General features: G+C 48.0%; 1 protein-coding gene across 3 annotated transcripts in view; it reads right to left on the bottom strand.

The window, feature by feature from the left end:
* Positions 1-1705: 1705 nt before the first annotated feature.
* Positions 1706-14432, bottom strand: part of LYRM4 (LYR motif containing 4) — a 163319-nt gene continuing 150592 nt past the window's right edge. Inside the window, exon 4 of one of the 3 annotated variants that reach the window (XR_004958969.1) lies at positions 1706-1789. The gene's annotated coding sequence lies outside the window, so the exon portion shown is untranslated. Of the gene's footprint in view, positions 1790-9670; positions 9964-12956; positions 13065-14432 lie in introns of those variants that run through there. The other 2 variants (XR_004958968.1, XR_004958970.1) reach the window with 2 other exon arrangements.

Raw genomic sequence — 14432 nt, forward strand, 5'->3', positions numbered from 1 at the left:
GTCCCTGGGCACAGGGCCATAGTCCAGGCAGCCTTTCGCAGCACCTGGGAGTGGGGCAGGAAACGTGTACCTTGGCCTAAGGGCCAGGGGAACTTGCGCCTGTCAGCTGGGCAGTGGGCTTTCCACCTGACCACGCCCTCACCCGCTCTGCCCTTCCATCTGCCCTGACCAGGTTGAGGGCTTCCCTTGTCCGCTGTGGTTCTTGAGCCCACCCACAAGATGTCAGCTCACAGCAAAGCAGACTCATTCATTTTGGGACTTTTGGTGTTGGACTCTTTATACATCCTTTCATAAGTTTCCCATATTTCTGCTTTCTAGCATAGTTTTTGCGTATTTTAGTATGCTAAGTTTTTTCATTTCTTGACTCAGTCATATGTTTCTTAGGAGCATATGGCTTGGAGTCACTTGGGGTGTTGTGGTCTGTGTTATGTGTGCTTTGTCAGGAGTTCAGGAACAGGCTTTTGGGGTAAATGGGATGTTTTGCTTTTTTGTGGCATCATGGAAAAGAATCAAATATACATTTTTGGTTCACACAATGGGACACGGGTCTGTAGGTTAAAAGAGCACTGTGAGCCCTGGCCAGTTTGGCTCAGCGGTTAGAGCGTTGGCCTGTGGTCCAGAAAGACCTGGGTTCGGTTCCCACTGAGGGCACGTACCTCGGTTGCGGTTTTTCCCCGGCCCTGGTTGGGTCAGGGCTGTGTGGGAGGCGGTCACTCGATGTGTTCCTTTCACGTTGATGTTTCTCTCTCTCTCTCTCTCTCTCTCTCTCTCTCTCTCTCTCTCTCCCTTTCCCTCTCCCTCTTCCTCTCTCCCCCTCCCTCCCTCCCACCTACTCTATCTGAACAAAAAATGGAAAAATGTCCTGGGGTGAGGATTAAAAAAAAAAAAAAGAACACCGCGGTGTGTGGTAACTTAACCAGCAGCCTTGCCAGTGGAGCTTTGTGCAGTGTAGCCTCTGCCCAGCCAATTGCCATGATGCCAGGGCCTGGGCAGTATCCAGGGGTCGGGGATGTGTTCTTTACAGTCACAGAGGCAAGGGGCCGAGAGCAGTGTGGAGCCTGACAACCTGGGCTCAGGCGGTGATTCACCTTTCCTCCTATGGCCATCATGTGGAGAAGCAGGCCTGTGCCTGGAAGCCACTGGGAAAGGCTGACCCAGGTTTCTCTTCCGGACTATACAATACGCATATTCTGCTAGGTGACCTGCAATGCCATATTGTTCCTCTGCGGACTCGCTGTACCGGACTGGGGAGGCTATTACTATATAGTCCTAAATGGTCCTTTAATTCTCCAAAGGCTGGTTATTGGACTGCTAAATACTATAACTTTAGGGTCATTAGGATTTGAACTCCTTTGAATCTTTTTGGTTAACATTGCATTTTCATGTTGTAGAGTTTAGTTCTCTGACCTTGGCCATCTGTGAGCAGACAAGCAGGCACATTTTGGCAAGGAAAGAACAGAGTCCCATTCCAGCTGAATGTAGGTTTTTGAGATGGCAAAGATCAAGGGCTTACTTTTAGGATGTGCTCGTGAGATTTACCTAGAGATCTAAAGGAAGAATAGAAATCTCTTTTAAGTCAGGAGTTCAGAGCCAGTTCAGCTGGGAAAGCTACACACATCTCTGGAAAGCAAAGATATTTTAGAGTAACTTACAGATATTTAAAGAAATTAGACCAGTATAATTTCTCCATGGTTATATTTTCTTATCCCATTTGTATTGTTGACATTGCACAGGTCCTTTGAAACTGGTTCTCTGAAATCATTTCCCAAGTCGGCAGCATCCCGTGTACCTTGAAATGGGAAACTTGGTCTGAAAATCTGAACTGAATAAAGATTGAAAACAGGTGGATTTTGTGAACTAAGTTTGAAACATTTAATCTTCAAGTTGAAAAATTCATGAGCACATCCTGCAGAAGGCTTTTCTGCAAATAGCTACGCTAGTGTTCTGTTCAGGAAGCATCCACTCCAGCCGAAGAGAAGTTTATGGCCATGGGAAACTAATAATCTTTAAAGGGGTCACCTCGTCATGCTCTCTAGGGGATCTGTGGGTTCAGCACCTCAGGCCTTGACGTCTGTGGGTAAAGAACCCTTGTTGTCAGGAGGCCGTTGTAGTGCAGTTGAAGCAGCATCTTTTTATACTCTAGGTGAAAGAGGTTAGTATTTCTAAGAGTTCGTTGTTTTTTTTTTTATTTTTTTTTATTTTTTTAATTTTTACACTATTTAAAAATAAATGTGAGTTTATATTCAGAACCACTTTAAATAGTCCAGAGCATTCCACGTGTATACTCCTTTGGTTAAGGGGCAGTCATGTTTATATGCACAGACTTCAGGCACATTCTTTTTGATATTACCTTTTTCCAACCAGAAAACCCAAGCCTGTGTGTCTCCCGTGTCACAACTACATGCAGACCACAAGATTAGTGAGGTCTATATGTTGCATTAAAATTGTGAGTTTATGAATCTAATTGAGTTTGAAGGTCTCTGGGACATCTATAAATTGATATTAAATGGATAATTACAGATATAAATGGATATTAAATTACAGACAAGTGCTTAACAATGAAATACATAATATATATTTTTGCCAAAAAACAAACAAAAAAACTTAGTACATATTTAGAAAGGTCTGTGAGTCCTCACCTTTGTCCACTACCTGCCAAAATCTGAACTAGAGGTTGATTCTGTTACCAGATCCTGAGTTATTTTGGACTTTGCTGTTTACCAGAAATTCATTAAAAATTAATTTATGGCCCTGGCAGGTTTGGCTCAGCAGATAGATAGTCAGCTCATGGACCAGAGAGTCCCGGGTTCGGTTCCTGCTAAGGGCACGTACCTGAGTTGCAGTTTGTCCCCAGCCCCGGTTGGGGTTGTGTGGGTGGCAACCAGTCGATGTGTCTCTCTCTCATTGATGTTTCTCTCTCTCTCATTGATGTTTCTCTCTCTCTCATTGATGTTTCTCTCTCTCTCTCTTCCTTCCTCTCTCCCTCTCACTGTATCTGAAGATAAATGCAAGAATGTCCTCGGGAGAGGATAAAAAAAAAAAAGAAAAGAAAGAAAATGTCTTTTCAATTCTAAGAATTTTCTTTTTGCTGCTTTGTTGTATGGTTCTTTTTCTGTATGTGTTAAACTAAAAAAAAATGCTAAACCCAAAGTCCTAATTTGAATAAAACTGCAAGCAGTGTGGTACTTTAAAGTTATCAGTGAGCCTGGAAACGTTTTCGGTGGTCACATCAGTGGCATCCAGTGGGCAGAGACCGGGACAGCCTAACCCCTCAGGGCTGAGGTTGAAAAACCTTGAGTTAATAGTATTGTATCAACACGAATGTCCTGGTTTTGACAATTTACTAAGGCTATGGAGAGAAACATTGGGAAAAGCTGTGTGAAGGACACATGGAAATTTCTGTGCTATTTCTGCAACTTGTGAGTTTCAAAATAAAAAGTTGTAATAATAACAAAATTAAATTAGACATTTAAAAAAAGGAAAAGAAAACCTACCACTGAGAAGTGTATAAAGCATTATCAGGCCCAGCTGGGTAGCTCAGTTGGTTAGAATGTCCAGATACACCAAGGTGTGAGTTCAGTCCCCGGTCAGGGCACATACAAGAACCAACCAGAGAATGCATAAATGAGTGGAACAACAAATCAATGTTTCTTTCTCCCTCTCTCTGAAAATTCAATAAATGAATTTAAAAATTTTGCCCTAGCCAGTGTGGCTCAGCTGGTAGAGCATCGTCTCATGCATCAAAAGGTTTCTGATTCGATTCCTGGTCAGGGCACATGCCAGGGTTGTGGGTTCCATCCCCAGTAGGAGGTATGCGGGAGGCAGCTATTCAATGTGTCTCTCTCTCCCTCTCCCTTACTCTCTCTCTAAAATCAATAAAAATATCTTTTAAAAAAAATTAAATTAAAAAAAAAAAGTGTCAGGCGCTATGCTGGTGCAAAAGTACACGTGGCTGCCAGAGCAGGTGGCATGATGTGGGAACAGCACAGGCGCCAGGTAAGCCAGGCTTGCTCTGGACAGCAGCTGGGCCCTCTCAGCTGTGTGCTTTCCAACGCGTCCCTTCGCCTAGCAAGCATGTTTTCACATTTTCAGACTGAGAGCAGTACTTCTTGTCTAGCTAGATTGTTAGCAGAAAGTGAATTCTTTGTGAAGTGCCCGCATCTTTAGTTCTCTTTCTCTCCTTTCCCTCTGGCCTTTGCCAGCTGGTTTCTACTCGTTCTGTTCTGAGGATAAATGGTATCTGACTTCATTAGAATGTAGGAAGTATAAATAAATCTCCCACCTGGAAAAATTACACTGGCTCCCAATGTACTAACCAGACAAATTGTTCTTGTTACCTGGACAGCAAGCATGCTGCTTACTTCCTGCTGTTCCTGTGACGGGATATGTGTTATGTATGTTGCTATGACATAATGTGTGCAGCGTGCATATACTCATGAGAGTTAAATCTGTTGCATTTCTTAGAAATAGCTTCTGCAAAGATTACCTTCCCTATCTTAAGAAGCTTTTGGGGGGCCTCCTGTTTGTTGACTGCTGTTTGGCGTTGTTGAACTTCCATTCTTTGCCTCCTTATGGCTTCTGTCACCGCCCTCTCCTGACTTACCTTCTCCCCCCAGCTGCTCCTTGTCAGGCTCTTTCAAGGCTGATTCTCCTTCTATCTGCTATCTTGTCCTCCAAAACCCCTTCACCTCTCTGTTCTCTTACAAAGCTATGTCCAGCCTGGCCGTGTGGCTCAGTGGATTGAGCGAAGTCCCATGCACTGAGAGGTCCGGGTTTGACGCCCGGTCAGGGCACATGCCTGGGTTGCAGGCTTGATCCCCAATAGGGGGCGTGCAGGAGGCAGCCGATCGATGTGTCTCTCTCACATCGATGTTTTTCTTTCTCTCTCCCTTCCTCTCTCTCTAAATAATCAATAAAAACATATAAAAAATAAAATGAAACTATGTCCAGTTGTTTTTATACTTGCTGTAGTGGCCATGTTCTCAGTTAGCTCATCAGAAGCTATTCATTCGTTCAGCCAGTGTCGATGGAGCTCTTTCCATGTGGCAGGCACGGCCATGTCACTGGGACAGGTGGGGATGAGGACTGCAGGGGGCATGGCTCTCCTGGCACTTGCACTGGGGACAGGACAACATTTATGTGGAGACTGCAGGTCTACCCTTATGGGTACGTTCTCTGCTCTCACACTTCCTCCTCCCACACATGTAAGGAAATGCCACCTCCCTCAATCAGTCTGACACTCAGAGCCCTGGGGTTGGTTCTCAGACAGTCTCTGGTAGGAGAGGGCTTGAAGGCCATGTGGCTCTGCTTGTTTCCCTTGGACGGGTCTCCCTCATGGTGGAGGGTGAAGAGCTGTCCTTGGACAAAGGCTCCTGCCTCCCACAGCAGAGAGCTGGTTCTCGGCCTGGTCTGTCTACCCCTTTACATCAACCCTGTTCTCACACAAATATGTCTAAAGACATCCAAGGAGATGGATTGTCACATTGACAACCTGTTTGGCAGTTTCTGCTGAAGGTGACTACACACAAAACCCCCAATCAGAAATTCCACATATGTACAGAAGTGTGTACCTATGGGCACCGGGAGACACGTGCAAGAATGTTCACAGCAGCGTGTGGGTCATGGTCGAACCCTGGAAACACCGCATTCAGCTGTCACAGCCAGCACGCGGAGCTCTTCACGTCCCCGCTGGGGCGGTGGGCAGACGGTGAGGACGGAGCCCAACCATCTCACATGTCCCTGGGACAGGCACCGTTGAGCGCCTAACTCGTCAGTTATGTCCCTCTCTTGCTGAGAAGAATGGCTGATTGTATTTGGTTAGAAACCCATAGCATGGGATGCCGCGTGCCTGGATCATTTCATTCAATTTGAACAACTATCAGTTGGAGGATGGGGTGGGGAGATTCCTTGTCTCCACTCCTGGTCGCTGCGAGGGATTTCTCCCACACTTGTGGGATCTCGCCCCACTCCTCCTGCAGCCCACGGTGCCCTGGGGTGGGGCAGCCATTGGTTGTGGAGTTCATCTATCACAGGTTCAGAGGGTGGGTCTCCTCACACCAGTGGGTGGCCACAACCTGGGCATTGTGTACACTCTGCAGACTTACACTTCCCTGGTGTAAAGGGTCTTCCTGAGAGTTCGGACGTATTTAACCCATTTGACTCCCACACTTGGCAGTGTTGTGAGTAGCCTGCGCCAGTCATAAAGATGACATCTGTTTCTACTGACCCTCATTTTTATCATTTCTTAAATGGTATAGAACTTGGGTTGGATATTATCTATTGCTCCCGCCCCCCTTAGAGACTCCATCACAACTCCGTGATATAGGTTTTACTCCTAATTTATAGCTGGAGAAATTGAGTCTCAGAGAGGTTGAATAATGTGCCCAGTGAAAGAGAGACTGAGTTTGGATTTGGACCCATAAGAGTGGGACCCAGATCCATTGCTCTTAACCATATACTCGACAAGTGCAAACAGAGAAGCGAGCACGCCTGGGCTCACCGCAGGGAGGGAGGAGATTGCACTGGGTCCCTTCTTTCCGCCTGGTCCCTCAGGAGGGTGAAGACATCTGGACCCCTCATATCTGGCAAGGGCTCAACCTCTTCTCCTACCTAGGTTCTGTCATCAAAGTTCCAGTTTCTACTTCTGAGGGACTGACGTTGGGACTAGGTCCCCTTCTCAGTGGGGAACTAACTTCTTGCAGGGTTCCACATGGCCCCATGTTTCATAAAACACACAGTGTTCAATGTTCCAAAGTGTAAGTTCCAGAAATGAAGTCAAACCAGCTTGAGCAGACGGGAGAGTGAGTTTGATGGATGCGGCATCGTGTGGAATGTAAAGGCAGCCGGGCCTCTCTGGGCCTGGAAGCCGGAGTGTGAAGCCACCAGCACCGGGAGGGACTCCGCATGTCTGGTCTGTTCTGTCGCACTCTCCTTCCCTGCAGATGGATTTCTCCTCGTCTCCATCACATGGTGCATGGGAGATGGCTGCTGTGCAAACAGCCCAGACAGAACGAAAACTCTCCGAATTCTACGTGTCTAAGAGAAAAATATTTGGTTCACATGTCCATCCCTGTTCCATTAGCTGTGGCTGGAAGTGGGGGTAAGATTATGATGCAAAGTGGTGGTCAGAGCTCCTGAGACCCAAAGGGGCAAAAGGGGCTCTCACTGGGTAGGCAGATACACATCGTCTCTACTGCAGATCACATACACGCATGCACACGCACACGCACACGCACACATGGAATGCAGATGTACAGCGGTGCAATGTATGTAGACGCATATGTGCATTAAGGTGATGTGTTGCTGCCCTGAATCTTATTAGTGAGGGGCAACCCCGTTCTGCCAGCCTGTCAGGACCAAAGTACTCCAGTGATCTTTGCTCCACTGCTGTTCTTATTTGGTGTATCCAATCTCTCACTGAGGCTGTCACTTGAGAATACCTTTAGGATTTAGTCTTTTGTCTACATCCTAGTCGCATGGCCACTGTCCTCAGCCAGGTCTTGGTTCTTCACACCTAAGATATTGCAACCGGTCCCTGGCTCTCCGCACAAGGGCATTCTGGGTGTCACTGCCCACTTCGCCTGCTGCCTGCACCTGGCCTTGCTTCACAGCCCCCTTGCCCACCAAATAAAACTCAGACTTTCTGGCTCAGGCAGAAGCAATTTCTCCTTCTTGTGCATGTTACCCCCTACCCCCTTCTAGCTGTACTTTATTTGTGCCTCTGCTAGGTAACTGCTTACCTCAGACTTTGTAAAGCTGTTTATATACATGTCTTAAATACAGTGCCTCATGTACTGTAACTAAGGAAAGAATCAACACCTGGTGCATTTGTACATCCTCAAGGTGTTGACACGGTCTCTAAGTGGGTGGTAAGGCAACTAGCGGTTACTGCTTGCTCGACATCAGAAGATCTTGGTGTGAATTATGCATTTAATACCTTACAGCTACCCTGCAAGGTAGGTATGTGGTCCTACTTTTTCAGACGAGGAAACAAGCTTAGAGAAGCCACTTACCCAGGATCTCCCTGTCAGAGGGGCAGAGCGGAAGATGAAGGCTCTCCGTAGCGAGGGCTGCCGAAGCACCTGTCCTTTCTTTCTCAGCAGGAAGCGCTGAGGAACCGGGATTTACACCCTGTCCCGGTGCATGCTCACCTGTGTGCCTGCCTCTCAGTCCTCCCACTGCTAGGCTGTCATCTCCCGCCCGCCACTTCCCTCCCCTGAGGCTGGCTCGGACCCATGCTGTTCTCAGGCCCTCTCAGCCCTTCAGGAACTGGTCCTTCTATAGTTGTTCTAAACATGTTTAGCTGGTCTCCCAACAGTGAAGTCGGAAACCCCTGGCTCATGCTGCCCATGATGTCCTTCACCTCAGGCTCTCGCTCTTCCCTGAGCATGTTCAGAACTTTAAAAAAATTTGTTCGTTCGTTTATTTTTTATTAACCATGAGCCTGTTGGGAAGACATGCAAGGGGAAAGTCATCGCTGCGGGGGTGAGAGATAGATGTCTCCTCTCTTCTTCAGCTGAGTGCAAATTCAGAATCAGAACCAGGAAGGAAACGTTTTCAGTGCAGAAAATTAGAAGCACACTTGTTGGGTCAGACACTGGACCGCAGGCTGGTGAAGATCCCAAGGGCCAAGGGCCCCTGCAGGGGTTTCCTGTGCCTTTGCCAAGGCCCAGCTGGCTCAGTCGTCGTTTAATGCCAGACATGGGCTCTCATGAACCTGGGGCTGGGCTGCCCCGCCTAAAACAGCAGTGAACTTCCACACAAGACAAGACAAGAGAAGACCCAATGCCGGGGACTGGTTTTGAAGATATCCTGTTAATCAGTCCCCAAACTAACACTCAGAGGGTTCGAGAATGGTTTATGTCCTTTTGGTAGGACTGGAATTGCAGGCTCGTAGAGCTAGAAAAGTCATTAGAGATCCTGGGATCTGCCCACCGCACTTGGCCCTAGAAAGAGCCGAGGTCCAAGTTGAAGGGGCTTAGACAACACACAGAGTCAATCAGTGGCCCAGCCTGAGCTGGAGCCCCTCGTACACGATGGCAGTCCCAGGTCTCGGGCTGGCCCGGGGGGTTTGTTCCCATCACCCCACTCCTCCCCTCACACCAGATTGCTGTCTTCCAGCTTTTTAAAAACATTTTTTTTTTTTTTTTTGTAATCTGAGTTACCGATAATATCTCATTTCCCCCCTTTGAACAAGCTTCTGTTTATTGAGCCCCCTAAGGATGTGGAAGGCTACGTTTTTACAGTAAAAACACATTAAGATTTGGCAGGTTAATAATCCTAAATGTTGCATGTTTGAAGCATGAGTGCGAGAGTATATTTGGCAAACTTCACAAGACACTTGGCATTATGCAACGTTGCAGTCCTCGGTCATGCATCCTGTGTGTGCTGTGTAGATCACACATTGCTCCTAAATGAAATGCTCCTTTAAATACCTAGAACAATTACGTTGTTGTTAAACTATCTCTGTAATTAGGCAGATGAAGTCACATAAATTCACTTTTAGTAAACAAGTTCTACTGAAATGTTTTGTCCTCAAACAAAGGAAATAAAGTAATTTTCTGGCTATGAGAGAAAAAGGTTTCAATTCAGTACCACTGATCTTTCTGAAAGAGCTCATCATGTTAGCAGGGAAAGGATGCAGACCATTCACAGGAAGCTGTTCTCCTTGCTTGTCCAGGGAGCCAGCAGATCCTTGGAAGCTGGGCTTCTCTGGGAGGTGCAGCCAGAATGCTTCTGGATTGACACGGTCACTCTGGTCGGCAGGAATGTTGCGTCTGAGATCAAGTGCAATTCTGGCTCTACTGGTGTCAACAATTACTTGTGGTCTAATTTCCAGACAAGACCCCGACTTCTGCTGTCATCATTGTGGTGTCAGTGGTCCCCCAGGTAAAGGACACGGTCGATTCAAACCTGAGAGTTCTTCTGGGTTCTCTCTTCAGGGTCTTTGGACGTAAATCTTTGCTGTTGGGCAAAAAAGCAAGAGCATCTGTCTTACTCCCAAAACGCAGTTCAACAGAAGAAGCAATATCACAAATGGTTCCCTGATGCACTGACAAGGGCACAGAAAGATGGAAAAGTAAAGTCCTATTGCTCTTAGAGGCAGGGTGAGCCATTGCCCACCCAGCTTCCAGGCAAACGGTCAGAGGGAAAGCCTGCTGCACCGTAATCGCCACTTTCCCTACCAAGTTCCAGCTTTCATCCAGGTCCTTCTGTGACAACTGGCAAATACTGGGCTTGTGACGAGGCGTCGTCCACCTGGTGTGCACGGAGCCAAGCTGCTGTTGGCTTCCCTTTCACTTGTGTGGTGAGAACTCTCAAGGCTGCGCTGCCTCGGTCTGCGTGACCTCGGTCTGCGTGACCTCGGCACACCCACCGCAGCGACCCAATGTGCCTGCTTCCTAGGGCACAGCCTCGCAGTCTGAACTTTTAAAATGTTCTTCAGCCCTGGCCGGTTTGGCTCAGCGGTTAGAGTGTTGGCCTGCGGTCCTGAGAGACCCGGGTTCGGTTCCCGCTAAGGGCGCGTACCTCGGTTGCAGTTTGTCCCCGGCCCTGGTTGGTCGTGCGGGTGGCAGCCACTCGATGTGTTCCTTTCACGTCGATGTTTCTCTCTCTCTCTCTGTTCCTCTCTCTCCCTCCCACTCTACCTGAACAAAAAATGTCCTCGGGTGAGGATAAAAAAAGAAAAAAAAAAAAAAGTTCTTCAAACAGCCTGTGTGGTTGTCTTCAGTCAAGATTCGGTCACCTGGGTTCAGAGCACATTTCATTAAAAAATTTCTTTCTTTCTTTTAAACAATTTTTTTTCTTTATTTTTTATTTTTTTACCCTCACGCGAGGACCTTTTTCCATGTTTTGTTCAGATAGTGTGGGAGGGAGGGAGAGGAAGAGAGAGAGAGAGAGAAACATCAACGTGAAAGGGACACATCGAGTGGCTGCCACTCGCACGACCAACCAGGGCCGGGGACAAACTGCAACCGAGGTACGTGCCCTTAGCGGGAATTGAACCCTGGTCTCTCTGGACTGCAGGCCGACGCTCTAACCGCTGAGCCAAACTGGCCAGGGCTTCTTTATTGATTTTAGAGAGGAGGGGAGAGGGAAAGAGAGAGAAAAACATCGATAAGAGAGAGCATCAATTGGCCGCCTCCTGCACGCCCCCCACTGGGGATCAGGCCCACAACCTGGGCATGTGTCCTGACCCGGAATCAAACCAGTGACCTCCCGGTGCATGGGTTGACGCTCAAGGGTTGACGCTCAACCACTGAGCCACACCGGCTGGACTCCTCAAGGAATTTCTTACCCACCACTGCCAGCAGATCCAGAACAGGTCCCCAATCAAAGAGAAAGTTAACCGTGGCAAGGAAACGCATCCACCTTCCGCTGTTTGAGTGCTTACTACCCCTTCAGCCTCTGCGACGTACCTAAGCCTGGCCTCCAGGCCCGAGACTAGCTTTATCTAGAAAGCAATAATAGTTTGCACAAGGCACTTAACAGAGAAAGCAGCTCACTTTGCTATAAAGATGTGATTGTGTACTTTCTTACCCTTGTTGACATTTCACGGTGCATTTGGTTTCATTCTTAGAGCTAATCTCAGAGTTTGCACACCCACCCTCCGCAGCTTTCCCTTTAGTTTCATGTCGCCTTTCGCTCAGTGTAGGACCCTCCCACTGCCCCGTCCCCAGGGATGGCGGCTCTCTATGGGCTTTAGCTATAGAGGGGACACTGGTTCTACAGAGGTATAGGTGAAGTCTCTTTATAAGGTTTTTTCAGATTGCTTTATTCAAGTGCATTTGTTTGGTAAAATGAATAAAAAGAAACAATCTTATCGGCCTCTGAAAGTAACAGATAAACGTGTAGGAGACACTAGCCTTTCCGCTTGAACTTGAAGTGTCTGAACCTGGCAGCAGGAGAACGCGGTGGCCAGTGCAGCCTCCCAGCGGGTCTTAGCGGGCGGCCCAGCGTCTGCTCCGCTGCCGGGCCCCCAGCCTGGGCTCCCCCCACGCCCACCAACCACCACGCCCTACTGACTCTCTTTTCGTCTTTTTCTGTTCTGTTTTGTTCTAAATGCTCACCCTTTGTCTGTGGAACACAACGCCTGCTCTTGTGCTTAAAGATACTTGTGGAAATGGCCCTCACAGGAGACCCGTTTGGGCCCAGTTTCCCTACCTACTCTTTGATTTGCTATGTGGCCCTCTGAACGTAATACATAAGATAACATACTGGATATCTGCATTAGTCATCGCTTTATAACAAACTACCCTAAACCTCAGTGCCTTAAACACGAATTTATTTATCACGCGTCTCAGGGTCAGATGAAGTTGCCTGATGTCAGCTAGACTTGGCTGGGAGACTCGGCTGGACTTCGGGCATCAGGGCAGCTGGGAGCTGGCTCATTTAATCAGGCTCAGCCGGGGCGTCTGTGCCCACGGCTCTCGCGCGCCTCCGAAGAGCAGCCCAGCCAAAGCAAGTTCTGCTCAGGATGTTGGCTCTGCCTCCCAACTGCCATGACGCTAGGTGACGTCAGTACCATCTCGTCCTTGCCTGGATTATAGTGTTTAATCCAAACACCTCCTCTCAAAGTTGGTCTCCCTGCATCCCTCTCAATCTATTCCCCTTACAACAATGGGACCATTTGAAAATGCAATCCTCCTGCTTGAAAACTTCGACAGCTTCTCATAGTCCTTAGGCCAAGGCTCCCAGGGCCTCCCGCAGGGGAGCCCTGCCTTTCTACCCCTCCCTGACCACAGCCCTCTGGGCTCCCTTCAGCTCCTTGCATCACATCCTTCCTCCTGATTCAGGGCCTTGCACATGCTATTCCTCCTGCCTGGAGAGCTCGTCTCCCTGCAGTTTGCCAGCCACTTCCTCATCATTTCATCTTCAACTTAAATCTGCCTTCCGCAGGGAGGCCTTCCCTGAGCCTCACCATCGACTCCTGGAGTCGCCCTTTGTTACACTTGTCAGGCTTGTCACTTTCTCATTCAATTCCCCTGCGAGACTGCAAGTTCTGTGAAGGCAGAGGCTTCGTCCTGTTCACTGGTCTCTCTGGATACCTGGCTCTTGACCAACACCTAATGAATTAAAGGAAGAGTGAAAGGGATGTGGGGAAAGAGCCCGGCTTTGCAAATGATCTGGAGATGCTTAGGCTCGTAGTTTTCACACCTGCAGACCTGAGGGTTGGCCTAGGTGAACTTTAATACATCAGCTCCGACAGTGTGTCATCTTTGCAGACTTCTGCAGTCTGCCCAGTGCTCTTGGACGTCAGGCTGCACGTTTGGCTGTGTTCAGGCACTTGAGATGGGTGAGACTGTGGCTGAAGGGCATCAGAGGTGCGTGCTGCTGAGTCTAACACAAACTGTCAATTCCATGATGATCTTTCAGTTCCACATCCGGGAACATCACAGCCACCAGAACAGAGCCGTGCACTTGGCCATGCAAGGTTTTCCAGGTATCAGAGCATTACAGCCGGACCAATCGGATGCTATCTCTGAAGGTCTAGGAAGAGCCATGCTTTGCTAGTGGTTTTTGTCTCAGAAGTTCATTTATAGTAGTATTTATTTGCTAAATGTTGACACTGGAAAGTAATCTTTAGACTGCAGCCTAAAACGCACCTTCAGAACAGTCACACGTACCGGAGTTCTGAGAAGCTGGCCCTCACCCCGAGTCCTCCAGGGGGGGCCTCGTCAAGCAAGTGGAAGGCTTTGCTATAGAAACACAAGTGACTGTCCCCATGGGAATGTCACTTTATTCAAAGCTCTGCAGCCAACCTGGAGTCCTCTGATTGGGAAATACTTAGTACAAGGCTTTGCCTGCTGCACCTGCACCTGCAGTTTGAGGGAAGATCCAAATCCCTGATCATGGTTTCTGTGTCACTGAATCCTCATTCACATCTTTCCACAGATTCTAAGTGCATACTTTTATCTGAGTTACAAAAATTAGTTCTGCTTACTAAGTCTTCGGGCATGTCCGGGCCCATTTGTGTGCTTTAACAAACATAAAAGCAACCTGCTATTAAACAAATCAAGTTTGTCGGGTCTACTGTCTGTGACCAAAATGTGGAGAAAGTCTCCTATGGTAAATCAGAGGGGACATCTGTTAGCTAGTGCCATTGTTGGATGTAGTCGCTGAACAGCCACGGACCGCACTGATGCGGGCTGGAAAGTGACCCAGAGCCACACACACGGGGCTGGGAGACTCTGACCCCATCGCGGTCAGTGGGAAGAGGAGAGAACACTTCCCACAGCACTGACATTGGCTGTCTCCTGAATGTTAATTCTCACACTGCAGCCCTGAGGCTGTAGAGTGTTTGAAAGGGTTGCTTGGTCTCACAGGTCCATGAGACTATCCATGGACAAAAGCATTCTGGTCAGTTGTATTGCCAAATAGAATGACTACATGTTTAATCTATTTTGAATGCAGTTATATTTAAAATCCATGGA

The sequence above is a fragment of the Molossus molossus genome, unplaced genomic scaffold (assembly GCF_014108415.1).
Source record: "Molossus molossus isolate mMolMol1 unplaced genomic scaffold, mMolMol1.p scaffold_m16_p_12, whole genome shotgun sequence".
In the NCBI taxonomy this organism is placed as follows: domain Eukaryota; kingdom Metazoa; phylum Chordata; class Mammalia; order Chiroptera; family Molossidae; genus Molossus; species Molossus molossus.